Source organism: Oratosquilla oratoria, chromosome 4 (genome assembly GCF_046742065.1).
Source record: "Oratosquilla oratoria isolate Oo_2021 chromosome 4, ASM4674206v1, whole genome shotgun sequence".
Taxonomy (NCBI): Eukaryota; Metazoa; Arthropoda; class Malacostraca; order Stomatopoda; family Squillidae; genus Oratosquilla; species Oratosquilla oratoria.
The window spans coordinates 5,637,855-5,652,914 of record NC_134780.1 but is presented as its reverse complement, the minus strand read 5'-3'; the positions used below and the strand labels follow the sequence as shown (position 1 = coordinate 5,652,914).

The window sequence follows — 15,060 nt, the reverse complement described above, 5'->3', positions numbered from 1 at the left end:
GGGACTTTATATAGTGTCTTCTACCATCTTTGAATGAGATTGTTTCGTTTGCTTAACTTTCTCGAGGAAAAGACTAATGGGTTAACCGCGATGTAGGGGCTCAGTACTAACACAAAGGATTACAAAGGCGGAGCATGCCGACAGGAGACCTTTTGGTCCATATCTAGGTCGGGTGCGAAAAAAAATCGATAATAATAATAGAATAATAATTAAAAAAAAAACTATAATAATGTATGCAACAAACAAAATACATAAATAAATGCATAGGTATAGTTGAATAGCAAACAAACAGGTAAACAGTAAATAATAACAAATTGGCACATAGCTAATAATAAATGAAAATCAAACGACAAATGATAACAAAGCAAAAACAAATAATATAAAATAGATTATAATTATTACAGCATCTTGCTTAGGTGTTTATCTAAATGAGTCTTAAAGCTTCGAACTGAACTACATTGCACTACCTGTGCAGGAAGTTTATTCCATTCATTAACTACACGATTGGCAAAGTTGTTTCTACCTACTTCCAAATTGAATCTATTACCGGATAGTTTGCTTTGTCACTTCCTTTGGCGATGTATTAGTTAAGGGGATAGCGCGAACGCAGTCCCCTTCTACCAAAAATTGCGCGCTCGAGTTACCCACATTTGGGGCAATAGCAAGGGTCAGCAGACTTTTACTATTTTGGAATGGTGCTTAGTATGCTTGACTCGCTCGAGGAAGTAGGTTATCGATGAACTCCGATGTATGCTCTCAGAAGTCGTCTAAGCTTCGTATTATTTTATACAATTATTTTGTGTAAGGGGATAGCGCGAACGCAGTCCCCTACTACCAAAAATTGCGCGCTCGAGTTACCCACATTTGAGGCAATCGCAAGGGTCAGCATCTCCGGAGTGCAATGGGGAGCCTCGCCTTGGGAGAACCACCTTCGTGATCATGGTATCTCCTGCGCCAGGTAAGTATGCTAAATAGAAGTGTACAAGCCCTCCAACTGGACGGTGCTGCTGACTCAAAGGGTAAATCTCTTCACCATATCCTATGGAAAATTTCCACAATGTTTGGCAGAACTTAACTTCTGTACAAACTTACTATCTTATCACCCAATTTTCATTTTTTTTCTCATTTATAAAACTACAACAAGAATGAGAAAAAAAACATATGATGCGTTTTCAATTTGTTTTTTTGTGCTAGATCTTGTACGTCATCGCGGAAGTTTCCACATTGGATCATATTCCTTTCTATTTACCATTCTAATAAGTTCGTCTAGTTTAAGGCTTAATTTTTTTGCTTTGGTTTACATATGATATCCAATAGAACTATTGATGAAAACCAGTTGGGTATATCAATAAAATGAAAACGTCCGAAATTACTAATAAGCAACTCATCCCCCAACCACCTAAACTCGCTTAATCATTTTTCACAACCCAGAGCACGGTTGCCAGATTGGGCTACAAGTCTCAAATTGGGCTGCTTTTGAAAGCTCGGCGCGACTTAAATTTGAGTTTTGCGACTTGCGACATTTTGGGCTACTTTTGAAGTCAGTTGGGCTCCTTTTGGGCTACTAATGAGAAGACTGGTAGTTATTACTTCTGCATTCATGAAGACTAATAGAGTAGTGATTATTTCTGCATTCAGGAAGTAATTTTGGCATAATTTGGCATATTTTTAGCGACATTTGTCATTTTTTTCTTGGTAAAACCAACCAAGGCAACCTTAGTCCGATTTGAGACTTGTACGTAGGATGAAAATGAAAAGAAACGTATTCAACGTGCTAGATCGTCCCGCTCTCTTCTCGGCCCGCAAACTCACAGTACGAAATGTACGTATTCGAATATGAATATTACAGGAACGTATTCAACGTGGTAGATCGTCCCGCTCGCATCTCGCATCATCTTTGAGGGGAGAATCAGAAAATTACCACTCTAGAAGTTGATTTTAGGGCAGTATATATATATATATTATATTATATACATATATATATATATATATATATATATATATATATATATATATATATATATATATATATATATATATATATGTATACCTATATATTGGGCTACTTTAGTCAGAAATTTGCGACTTTTAGTCCTGCAGCTCGCGACTTTCGGCAGTTTACATCTGGCAACCCTGACCCAGAGAAAGCATGTTAAAAAAGTGGACGAATGATAAATTGAGAGAACCTGAAAATATGTGGAGATTTCTTCTGGAATTCATGATGCAAGAAACAGCCGGGCAGACATAGCGTTTCGAGTTAAGTGTCGACAGAGGCGTTTTTGTGATTTACAAATGTGACCCATTTCGCGTAGCTCCGATCACGGGACTTTATATAGTGTGTTCTACCATCATTGAATGAGGTTTTTTCGTTTGCTTAAGTTTCTCGAGGAAAAGACTAATGGGTTAACCGCGATGTAGGGGCTCAGTACTAACACAATGCTTTGCCACTTCCTTAGGCAATGTATTAGTTAAGGGGATAGCGCGAACGCAGTCCCCTACTACCAAAAATATCGCGCTCGAGTTACCCACATTTGGGGCAATCGCAAGGGTCAGCAGACTTGTACTATTTTGGAATGATGTTTAGTATGCATGACTCGCTCGAGCAAGTAGGTTAATATCGGTGAAATCCGATGTATGCTCTCAGGAGTCATCCAAACTTTGTAATATTTTATACGATTACTTTGTGTAAGGGGATAGCGCGAACGCAGTCCCCTACTACCATAAATTGCGCGCTCGAGTTACCCACATTTGGGGCAATCGCAAGGGTCAGCATCTCCGGAGTGCAATGGGGAGCCTCGCCTTGGGAGAACCACCTTCGTGATCATGGTATCTCCTGCGCCAGGTAAGTATGCTATATAGAAGTGTACAAGCCCTCCAACTGGACGGTGCTGCTGACTCAAAGGGTAAATCTCTTCACCATATCCTATGGAAAATTTCCACAATGTTTGGCAGAACTTAACTTCTGTACAAACTTACTATCTTATCACCCAATTTTCATTTTTTTTCTCTCATTTATAAAACTACAACAAGCATGAGAAAAAAAACATACGATGCTTTTTCAATTTGTTTTTTGTGTGCTAGATCTTGTACGTCATCGCGGAAGTTTCCACATTGGATCATTTTCCTTTCTATTTACCATTTTAATAAGTTCGTCTAGTTTAATGCTTAATTTTTTTGCTTTGATTTACATTAGCTTTCCAATAGAACTATTGATGAAAACCAGTTGGGCATATCAATAAAATGAAAACGTCCGAAATTACTAATAAGCAACTCATCCCCCGACCACCTAAAGTCGTGAAATTATTTTTCACAGCCTAGAGCACGGTTGCCAGATTGGGCTAGAAGTCTCAAATTGGGCTACTTTTGAAAGCTCGGCGCGACTTAAATTTGAGTTTTGCGACTTGCGACATTTTGGGCTACTTTTGAAGTCGGCCTACTTTTGGGCTACTAATGAGAAGACTGGTAGTTATTACTTGTGCATTCATGAAGACTAATGGAGTAGTGATTATTCCTGTATTCAGGAAGTAATTTTGGCATAATTTGGCATATTTTTGGCGACAGTTGTCATTTTTTCTTGGTAAAACCAACCAGGCAACCTTAGTCCGATTTGAGACTTGTACGTAGGATGAAAATGAACAGAAACGTATTCAACGTGCTAGATCGTTCCGCTCGCTTCTCGGCCCGCAGACTCACAGTACGAAATGTACGTATTCGAATATGAATATTACAGGAACGTATTCAACGTGGTAGATCGTCCCGCTCTCATCTCGCATCATCTTTGAGGGGAGAATCAGAAAATTACCACTCTAGAAGTTGATTGTAGGTAAGCATATATATATATATATATATATATATATATATATATATATTATATACATATATATATGTATACCTATATATTGGGCTACTTTAGTCAGAAATTTGCGACTTTTAGTCCTGCAGCTTGCGACTTTTGGCAATTTACATCTGGCAACCCTGGCCCAGAGAAAGCATGTTAAAAAAGTGGACGAACGATGAATTGAGAGAACCTGAAAATATGTGGAGATTTCTTCTTGTGGAATTCATGATGGAAGAAACAGCCGGGCAGACATAGCGTTTGGAGTTAAGTGTCGACAGAGGCGTTTTTGTGATTTACAAATGTGACCCATTTCGCGGAGCTCCGATCCCGGGACTTTATATAGTGTCTTCTACCATCTTTGAATGGGATTGTTTCATTTGCTTAACTTTCTCGAGGAAAAGACTAATGGGTTGACCGCGATGTAGGGGCTCAGAACTAACACAATGCTTTGTCACTTCCTTAGGCAATGTATTAGTTAAGGGGATTGCGCGAACGCAGTCCCCTACTACCAAAAATATCTTGCTCGAGTTACCCACATTTTGGGCAATCGCAAGGGTCAGGAGACTTGTACTATTTTGGAATGGTGTTTAGTATGCTTGACTCGCTCGAGCAAGTAGGTTAATATCGGTGAATTCCGATGTATGCTCTCAGAAGTCTAGACGTCTAAGCTTGGTAATATTTTATACGATTATTTTGTGTAAGGGGATAGCGCGAACGCAGTCCCCTACTACCAAAAATTGCGCGCTCGAGTTACCCACATTTGAGGCAATCGCAAGGGTCAGCAACTCCGGAGTGCAATGGGGAGCCTCGCCTTGGGAGAACCACCTTCGTGATCATGGTATATCTCCTGCGCCAGGTAAGTATGCTATATAGAAGTGTACAAGCCCTCCAACTGGACGGTGCCGCTGACTCAAAGGGTAAATCTCTTCACCATATCCTATGGAAAATTTCCACAATGTTTGGCAGAACTTAACTTCTGTACAAAGTTTCTATCTTATCACCCAAATATAATTTTTTTTCTCATTTATAAAACTACAACAAGCATGAGAAAAAAAACATACGATGCGTTTTCAATTTGTGTGTGTGTGTGTGTGTATGTGTGTGTGTGTGCTAGATCCTGGACGTCATCGCTGAAGTTTCCACATTGGATCATATTCCTTTCTATTTACCATTCAAATAAGTTCGTCTAGTTTAAGGCTTAATTTTTTTGCTTTGGTTTACATTTGATTTCCAATAGAACTATTGATGAAAACCAGTTGGGCATATCAATAAAATGAAAACGTCCGAAATTACTAATAAGCAACCCATCCCCCGACCACCCTAACTCGCGAAATGATTTTTCACAGCCCAGAGCACGGTTGCCAGATTGGGCTACAAGTCGCAAATTGGGCTACTTTTGAAAGCTCGGCGGGACTTATATATGAGTTTTGCGACTTGCAACATTTTGGGCTACTTTTGAAGTGAGTTGGCCTACTTTTGGGCTACTAATGAGAAGACTGGTAATTATTACTTCTGCATTCATGAAGAATAATGGAGTAGTGATTATTTCTGCATTCAGGAAGTAATTTTGGCATAATTTGGCATATTTTTGGCGACAGTTTGTCATTTTTTTCTTGGTAAAACCAAGCAGGCAACCTTAGACCGATTTGAGACTTGTACGTAGGATGAAAATGAACAGAAACGTATTCAACGTGCTAGATCGTCTCGCTCGCTTCTCGGCCCGCAGACTCACAGTACGAAATGTACGTATTCGAATATGAATATTACAGGAACGTATTCAACGTGGTAGATCGTCCCGCTCGCATCTCGCATCATCTTTGAGTGGAGAATCAGAAAATGACCACTCTAGAAGTTGATTGTAGGTAAGTATATATATATATATATATATATATATATATATATATATATATTAGTATAAATGGGCAGTAAGTTTTCTTGTAGACATGTTCGATTGAAGACCAGAGCTAATTCAATATCAACTATCTTCTTAATGATTTTCTCAATTTTTCTTATAGTTTCTTTGATTCTTGAGGGGAGGTCAAACACAATACTTCCGAGATCCATGATGTTATTGAACGAAAAATATAACATCAAAATAACATCAATAACATAATGGATCTCGGAAGTATTGTGTTTGACCTCCCCTCAAGAATCAAACAAACTATTAGAAAAATTGAAAAAAAAAATATATATATATTATATACATATATATATATGTATACCTATATATTGGGCTACTTTAGTCAGAAATTTGCGACTTTTAGTCCTGCAGCTCGCGACTTTCGGCAGTTTACATCTGGCAACCCTGGCCCAGAGAAAGCATGTTAAAAAAGTGGACGAACGATAAATTGAGAGAACCTGAAAATATTTCGAGATTTCTTCTTTTGGAATTCATGATCCAAGAAACTGCCTGGCATACATAGCGTTTGGAGTTAAGTTTCGACAGTGGCTTTTTTGTGATTTACAAATGTGACCCATTTCGCGGAGCTCCGATCCCGGGACTTTATATAGTGTGTTCTACCATCTTTGAATGGGATTGTTTCGTTTGCTTAACTTTCTCGAGGAAAAGACTAATGGGTTAACCGCGATGTAGGGGCTCAGTACTAACACAATGCTTTGTCACTTCCTTAGGCAATGTATTAGTTAAGGGGATAGCGCGAACGCAGTCCCCTACTACCCAAAATATCGCGCTCGAGTTACCCACATTTGGGGCAATCGCAAGGGTCAGCAGACTTGTACTATTTTGGAATGATGTTTAGTATGCTTGACTCGCTCGAGTAAGTAGGTTAATATCGGTGAACTCCGATGTATGCTCTCAGGAGTCATCCAAACTTTGTAATATTTTATACGATTACTTTGTGTAAGGGGATAGCGCGAACGCAGTCCCCTACTACCATAAATAGCGCGCTCGAGTTACCCACATTTGGGGCAATCGCAAGGGTCAGCATCTCCGGAGTGCAATGGGGAGCCTCGCCTTGGGAGAACCACCTTCGTGATCATGGTATCTCCTGCGCCAGGTAAGTATGCTACATACTATTGTACAAGCCCTCCAACTGGACGGTGCTGCTGACTCAAAGGGTAAATATCTTCACCATATCCTATGGAAAATTTCCACAATGTTTGGCAGAACTTAACTTCTGTACAAACTTACTATCTTATCACCCAATTTTCATTTTTTTTCTCATTTATAAAACTACAACAAGCAGGAGAAAAAAAAAAAACATACCATGCGTTTTCAATTTGTTTTTTGTGTGCTAGATCTTGTACGTCATCGCGGAAGTTTCCACATTGGATCATATTCCTTTCTATTTACCATTCTAATAAGTTCGTCTAGTTTAAGGCTTAATTTTTTTGCTTTGATTTACATTAGATTTCCAATAGAACTATTGATGAAAACCAGTTGGGCATATCAATAAAATGAAAACGTCCGAATATACTAATAAGCAACTCATCCCCCGACCACCTAAAGTCGTGAAATTATTTTTCACAGCCTAGAGCACGGTTGCCAGATTGGGCTACAAGTCTCAAATTGGGGTATTTTTGAAAGCTCGGCGCGACTTAAATTTGAGTGTTGCGACTTGCGACATTTTGGGCTACTTTTGAAGTCAGTTGGCCTACTTTTGGGCTACTAATGAGAAGACTGGTAGTTATTACTTGTGCATTCATGAAGACTAATGGAGTAGTGATTATTCCTGTATTCAGGAAGTAATTTTGGCATAATTTGGCATATTTTTGGCGACAGTTGTCATTTTTTCTTGGTAAAACCAACCAGGCAATCTTAGTCCGATTTGAGACTTGTACGTAGGATGAAAATGAACAGAAACGTATTCAACGTGCTAGATCGTCCCGCTCGCTTCTCGGCCCGCAGACTCACAGTACGAAATGTACGTACAGTATTCGAATATGAATATTACAGGCACGTATTCAACGTGGTAGATCGTCCCGCTCTCATCTCGCATCATCTTTGAGGGGGGAATCAGAAAATTACCACTCTAGAAGTTGATTGTAGGTAAGCATATATATATATATATATATATATATATATATATATATATATATTATATATACATATATATATGTATACCTATATATTGGGCTACTTTAGTCAGAAATTTGCGACTTTTAGTCCTGCAGCTTGCGACTTTTGGCAATTTACATCTGGCAACCCTGGCCCAGAGAAAGCATGTTAAAAAAGTGGACGAACGATGAATTGAGAGAACCTGAAAATATGTGGAGATTTCTTCTTGTGGAATTCATGATGGAAGAAACAGCCGGGCAGACATAGCGTTTGGAGTTAAGTGTCGACAGAGGCGTTTTTGTGATTTACAAATGTGACCCATTTCGCGGAGCTCCGATCCCGGGACTTTATATAGTGTGTTCTACCATCTTTGAATGGGATTGTTTCGTTTGCTTAACTTTCTCGAGGAAAAGACTAATGGGTTGACCGCGATGTAGGGGCTCAGTACTAACACAATGCTTTGTCACTTCCTTAGGCAATGTATTAGTTAAGGGGATAGCGCGAACGCAGTCCCCTACTACCAAAAATATCTCGCTCGAGTTACCCACATTTTGGGCAATCGCAAGGGTCAGGAGACTTGTACTATTTTGGAATGGTGTTTAGTATGCTTGACTCGCTCGAGCAAGTAGGTTAATATCGGTGAATTCCGATGTATGCTCTCAGAAGTCTAGACGTCTAAGCTTGGTAATATTTTATACGATTATTTTGTGTAAGGGGATAGCGCGAACGCAGTCCCCTACTACCAAAAATTGCGCGCTCGAGTTACCCACATTTGAGGCAATCGCAAGGGTCAGCAACACCGGAGTGCAATGGGGAGCCTCGCCTTGGGAGAACCACCTTCGTGATCATGGTATATCTCCTGCGCCAGGTAAGTATGCTTTGTAGAAGTGTACAAGCCCTCCAACTGGACGGTGCCGCTGACTCAAAGGGTAAATCTCTTCACCATATCCTATGGAAAATTTCCACAATGTTTGGCAGAACTTAACTTCTGTACAAAGTTTCTATCTTATCACCCAAATATAATTTTTTTCTCATTTATAAAACTACAACAAGCATGAGAAAAAAAACATACGATGCGTTTTCAATTTGTGTGTGTGTGTGTGTGTATGTGTGTGTGTGTGCTAGATCCTGGACGTCATCGCTGAAGTTTCCACATTGGATCATATTCCTTTCTATTTACCATTCAAATAAGTTCGTCTAGTTTAAGGTTTAATTTTTTTGCTTTGGTTTACATTTGATTTCCAATAGAACTATTGATGAAAACCAGTTGGGCATATCAATAAAATGAAAACGTCCGAAATTACTAATAAGCAACCCATCCCCCGACCACCCTAACTCGCGAAATGATTTTTCACAGCCCAGAGCACGGTTGCCAGATTGGGCTACAAGTCGCAAATTGGGCTACTTTTGAAAGCTCGGCGGGACTTATATATGAGTTTTGCGACTTGCAACATTTTGGGCTACTTTTGAAGTTAGTTGGGCTCCTTTTGGGCTACTAATGAGAAGACTGGTAGTTATTACTTGTGCATTCATGAAGACTAATGGAGTAGTGATTATTTCTGCATTCAGGAAGTAATTTTGGCATATTTTTGGCGACAGTTTGTCATTTTTTTCTTGGTAAAACCAAGCAGGCAACCTTAGACCGATTTGAGACTTGTACGTAGGATGAAAATGAACAGAAACGTATTCAACGTGCTAGATCGTCTCGCTCGCTTCTCGGCCCGCAGACTCACAGTACGAAATGTACGTATTCGAATATGAATATTACAGGAACGTATTCAACGTGGTAGATCGTCCCGCTCGCATCTCGCATCATCTTTGAGTGGAGAATCAGAAAATGACCACTCTAGAAGTTGATTGTAGGTAAGTATATATATATATATATATATATATTATATATATATACATATATATATAATATACATATATATATATTAGTATAAATGGGCAGTAAGTTTTCTTGTAGACATGTGAATACACATGTTCGATTGAAGACCAGAGCTAATTCAAAATCAACTATCTTCTTAGTGATTTTCTCAAATTTTCTAATAGTTAGTTTGATTCTTGAGGGGAGGTCAAACACAATACTTCCGAGATCCATGATGTTATTGAACGAAAAATATAACACAAAATAACATCAAAATAACATCAATAACATAATGGATCTCGGAAGTATTGTGTTTGACCTCCCCTCAAGAATCAAACAAACTATTAGAAAAATTGAAAAAAAAAAAAAAAAAATATATATATATATATATTATATTATATACATATATATATATATATATGTATACCCATATATTGGGCTACTTTAGTCAGAAATTTGCGACTTTTAGTCCTGCAGCTCGCGACTTTCGGCAGTTTACATCTGGCAACCCTGGCCCAGAGAAAGCATGTTAAAAAAGTGGACGAACGATAAATTGAGAGAACCTGAAAATATTTCGAGATTTCTTCTTTTGGAATTCATGATCCAAGAAACTGCCTGGCATACATAGCGTTTGGAGTTAAGTTTCGACAGTGGCTTTTTTGTGATTTACAAATGTGACCCATTTCGCGGAGCTCCGATCCCGGGACTTTATATAGTGTGTTCTACCATCTTTGAATGGGATTGTTTCGTTTGCTTAACTTTCTCGAGGAAAAGACTAATGGGTTAACCGCGATGTAGGGGCTCAGTACTAACACAATGCTTTGTCACTTCCTTAGGCAATGTATTAGTTAAGGGGATAGCGCGAACGCAGTCCCCTACTACCAAAAATATCGCGCTCGAGTTACCCACATTTGGGGCAATCGCAAGGGTCAGCAGACTTGTACTATTTTGGAATGGTGTTTAGTATGCTTGACTCGCTCGAGCAAGTAGGTTAATATCGGTGGACTATTTATGCTCTCAGAAGTCTAAGCTAGATAATATTTTATTCGTTTATTTTTTGTAAGGGGATAGCGCGAACGCAGTCCCCTACTACCAAAAATTGCGCGCTCGAGTTACCCACATTTGAGGCAATCGCAAGGGTCAGCAACTCCGGAGTGCAATGGGGAGCCTCGCCTTGGGAGAACCACCTTCGTGATCATGGTATATCTCCTGCGCCAGGTAAGTATGCTATATAGAAGTGTACAAGCCCTCCAACTGGACGGTGCCGCTGACTCAAAGGGTAAATCTCTTCACCAAATCCTATGGAAAATTTCCACAATGTTTGGCAGAACTTAACTTCTGTACAAACTTACTATCTTATCACCCAAATATAATTTTTTTCTCATTTATAACACTACAACAAGCAGGAGAAAAAAAAAAAACATACCATGCTTTTTCAATTTGTTTTTTGTGTGCTAGATCTTGTACGTCATCGCTGAAGTTTCCACATTGGATCATATTCCTTTCTATTTACCATTCAAATAAGTTCGTCTAGTTTAAGGCTTAATTTTTTTTGCTTTGGTTTACATTTGATTTCCAATAGAACTATTGATGAAAACCAGTTGGGCATATCAATAAAATGAAAACATCCGAAATTACTAATAAGCAACCCATCCCCCGATCACCTAAACTCGCGAAATGATTTTTCACAGCCCAGAGCACGGTTGCCAGATTGGGCTACAAATCTCAAATTGGGTTACTTTTGAAAGCTCGGCGCGACTTAAATTTGAGTTTTGCGACTTGCGACATTTTGGGCTACTTTTGAAGTAAGTTGGGCTCCTTTTGGGCTACCAATGAGAAGACTGGTAGTTATTACTTCTGCATTCATGAAGGCTAATGGAGTAGTGATTATTTCTGCATTCAGGAAGTAATTTTGGCGACAGTTGTCATTTTTTTCTTGGTAAAACCAAGCAGGCAACCTTAGTCCGATTTGAGAGTTGTACGTAGGATGCAAATGAACAGAAACGTATTCAACGTGCTAGATCGTCCCGCTCGCTTCTCGGCCCGCAGACTCACAGTACGAAATGTACGTATTCGAATATGAATATTACAGGAACGTATTCAACGTGGTAGATCGTCCCGCTCGCATCTCGCATCATCTTTGAGTGGAGAATCAGAAAATGACCACTCTAGAAGTTGATTGTAGGTAAGTATATATATATATATATATATATATATATATATATATATATATATATATACAGTATATATATATATATATATATATACAGTGTATATATATATATATATATGTATACATATTATATACATATATATATGTATACCTATATATTGGGCTACTTTATTCAGAAATTTGCAACTTTTAGTCCTGCAGCTCGCGACTTTTGGCAGTTTACATCTGGCAACCCTGGCCCAGAGAAAGCATGTTAAAAAAGTGGACGAACGATAAATTGAGAGAACCTGAAAATATGTGGAGATTTCTTCTTGTGGAATTCATGATGCAACAAACAGCCGGGCAGACATAGCGTTTGGAGTTAAGTGTCGACAGTGGCGTTTTTGTGATTTACAAATGTGACCCATTTCGCGGAGCTCCGATCCCGGGACTTTATATAGTGTCTTCTACCATCTTTGAATGGGATTGTTTCGTTTGCTTAACTTTCTCGAGGAAAAGACTAATGGGTTAACCGCGATGTAGGGGCTCAGTACTAACACAATGCTTTGTCACTTCCTTAGGCGATGTATTAGTTAAGGGGATAGCGCGAACGCAGTCCCCTACTACCAAAAATATCGCGCTCGAGTTACCCACATTTGGGGCAATCGCAAGGGTCAGCAGACTTGTACTATTTTGGAATGATGTTTAGTATGCTTGACTCGCTCGAGTAAGTAGGTTGAATGTCGGTGAATTCCGTTGTTTGCTCTCAGAAGTCTTGACTGAGTAGTGTGGTAATTTTTTATTCGATTTTTTTGTGTAAGGGGATAGCGCGAACGCAGTCCCCTACTACCAAAAATTGCGCGCTCGAGTTACCCACATTTGAGGCAATCGCAAGGGTCAGCATCTCCGGAGTGCAATGGGGAGCCTCGCCTTGGGAGAACCACCTTCGTGATCATGGTATCTCCTGCGCCAGGTAAGTATGCTATATTGAAGTGTACAAGCCCTCCAACTGGACGGTGCTGCTGACTCAAAGGGTAAATCTCTTCACCATATCCTATGGAAAATATCCACAATGTTTGGCAGAACTTAACTTCTGTACAAAGTTTCTATCTTATCACCCAAATATAATTTTTTTCTCATTTATAACACTACAACAAGCATGAGAAAAAAAACATACGATGCTTTTTCAATTTGTTTTTTGTGTGCTAGATCTTGTACGTCATCGCTGAAGTTTCCACATTGGATCATATTTCTTTCTATTTACCATTCTAATAAGTTCGTCTAGTTTAAGGCTTGATGTTTTTGCTTTGGTTTACATTTGATTTCCAATAGAACTATTGATGAAAACCAGTTGGGCATATCAATAAAATGAAAACGTCCGAAATTACTAATAAGCAACCCATCCCCCGACCACCCTAACTCGCGAAATGATTTTTCACAGCCCAGAGCACGGTTGCCAGATTGGGCTACAAGTCGCAAATTGGGCTACTTTTGAAAGCTCGGCGCGACTTAAATTTGAGTTTTGCGACTTGCGACATTTTGGGCTACTTTTGAAGTCAGTTGGGCTACTAATGAGAAGACTGGTAGTTATTACTTGTGCATTCATGAAGACTAATGGAGTAGTGATTATTTCTGCATTCAAGAAGTAATTTTGGCATGATTTCGCATATTTTTGGCGACAGTTGTCATTTTTTTCTTGGTAGAACCAACCAGGCAACCTTAGTCCGATTTGAGAGTTCTACGTAGGATGAAAATGAACAGAAACGTATTCAACGTGCTAGATCGTCTCGCTCGCTTCTCGGCCCGCAGACTCACAGTACGAAATGTACGTTTTCGAATATGAATATTACAGGAACGTATTCAACGTGGTAGATCGGCCCGCTCGCATCTCGCATCATCTTTGAGTGGAGAATCAGAAAATTACCACTCTAGAAGTTGATTGTAGGTAAGCATATATATATAGAAATATATATATATATATATATATATATATATACACATATAAGTATGTATATATATTAGTATAAATGGGCAGTAAGTTTTCTTGTAGACATGTTCGATTGAAGACCAGAGCTAATTCAATATCAACTATCTTCTTAGTGATTTTCTCAATTTTTCTAATAGTTTGTTTGATTCTTGAGGGGAGGTCAAACACAATACTTCCGAGATCCATGATGTTATTGAACGAAAAATATAACATCAAAATAACATCAATAACATAATGGATCTCGGAAGTATTGTGTTTGACCTCCCCTCAAGAATCAAACAAACTATTAGAAAAATTGAAATATATATATATATATATTATATACATATATATATGTATACCCATATATTGGGCTACTTTAGTCAGAAATTTGCGACTTTTAGTCCTGCAGCTCGCGACTTTCGGCAGTTTACATCTGGCAACCCTGGCCCAGAGAAAGCATGTTAAAAAAGTGGACGAACGATAAATTGAGAGAACCTGAAAATATTTCGAGATTTCTTCTTTTGGAATTCATGATCCAAGAAACTGCCTGGCATACATAGCGTTTGGAGTTAAGTTTCGACAGTGGCTTTTTTGTGATTTACAAATGTGACCCATTTCGCGGAGCTCCGATCCCGGGACTTTATATAGTGTGTTCTACCATCTTTGAATGGGATTGTTTCGTTTGCTTAACTTTCTCGAGGAAAAGACTAATGGGTTAACCGCGATGTAGGGGCTCAGTACTAACACAATGCTTTGTCACTTCCTTAGGCAATGTATTAGTTAAGGGGATAGCGCGAACGCAGTCCCCTACTACCCAAAATATCGCGCTCGAGTTACCCACATTTGGGGCAATCGCAAGGGTCAGCAGACTTGTACTATTTTGGAATGATGTTTAGTATGCTTGACTCGCTCGAGTAAGTAGGTTGAATATCGGTGAACTCTGATGTATGCTCTCAGAAGTCAAAATTGTAACATTTTATCCGTTTATTATATGTAAGGGGATAGCGCGAACGCAGTCCCCTACTACCAAAAATTGCGCGCTCGAGTTACCCACATTTGAGGCAATCGCAAGGGTCAGCATCTCCGGAGTGCAATGGGGAGCCTCGCCTTGGGAGAACCACCTTCGTGATCATGGTATCTCCTGCGCCAGGTAAGTATGCTATATAGAAGTGTACAAGCCCTCCAACTGGACGGTGCTGCTGACTCAAAGGGTAAA

At 39.2% G+C, this 15,060-nt stretch overlaps 8 non-coding genes across 8 annotated transcripts; all 8 read right to left on the bottom strand.

Annotated features, from left to right (window-relative positions):
- Nucleotides 1–803: 803 nt before the first annotated feature.
- LOC143025033 (U1 spliceosomal RNA) lies at nucleotides 804–966 on the bottom strand. The gene has a single exon (XR_012966337.1). It is a non-coding gene; the product is annotated as a U1 spliceosomal RNA (small nuclear RNA).
- Nucleotides 967–2,687: 1,721 nt separating this feature from the next.
- LOC143025064 (U1 spliceosomal RNA) lies at nucleotides 2,688–2,850 on the bottom strand. Its single transcript, XR_012966365.1, has one exon. It is a non-coding gene; the product is annotated as a U1 spliceosomal RNA (small nuclear RNA).
- A 1,687-nt stretch (nucleotides 2,851–4,537) lies between these two features.
- LOC143025057 (U1 spliceosomal RNA) lies at nucleotides 4,538–4,702 on the bottom strand. Its single transcript, XR_012966359.1, has one exon. It is a non-coding gene; the product is annotated as a U1 spliceosomal RNA (small nuclear RNA).
- Nucleotides 4,703–6,700: 1,998 nt separating this feature from the next.
- Nucleotides 6,701–6,863, bottom strand: LOC143025040 (U1 spliceosomal RNA). The gene has a single exon (XR_012966343.1). It is a non-coding gene; the product is annotated as a U1 spliceosomal RNA (small nuclear RNA).
- A 1,704-nt stretch (nucleotides 6,864–8,567) lies between these two features.
- Nucleotides 8,568–8,732, bottom strand: LOC143025058 (U1 spliceosomal RNA). Its single transcript, XR_012966360.1, has one exon. It is a non-coding gene; the product is annotated as a U1 spliceosomal RNA (small nuclear RNA).
- Nucleotides 8,733–10,784: 2,052 nt separating this feature from the next.
- Nucleotides 10,785–10,949, bottom strand: LOC143025056 (U1 spliceosomal RNA). Its single transcript, XR_012966358.1, has one exon. It is a non-coding gene; the product is annotated as a U1 spliceosomal RNA (small nuclear RNA).
- A 1,744-nt stretch (nucleotides 10,950–12,693) lies between these two features.
- Nucleotides 12,694–12,856, bottom strand: LOC143025032 (U1 spliceosomal RNA). The gene has a single exon (XR_012966336.1). It is a non-coding gene; the product is annotated as a U1 spliceosomal RNA (small nuclear RNA).
- A 1,983-nt stretch (nucleotides 12,857–14,839) lies between these two features.
- On the bottom strand, nucleotides 14,840–15,002 carry LOC143025031 (U1 spliceosomal RNA). The gene has a single exon (XR_012966335.1). It is a non-coding gene; the product is annotated as a U1 spliceosomal RNA (small nuclear RNA).
- Between the last annotated feature and the right edge of the window lie 58 nt (nucleotides 15,003–15,060).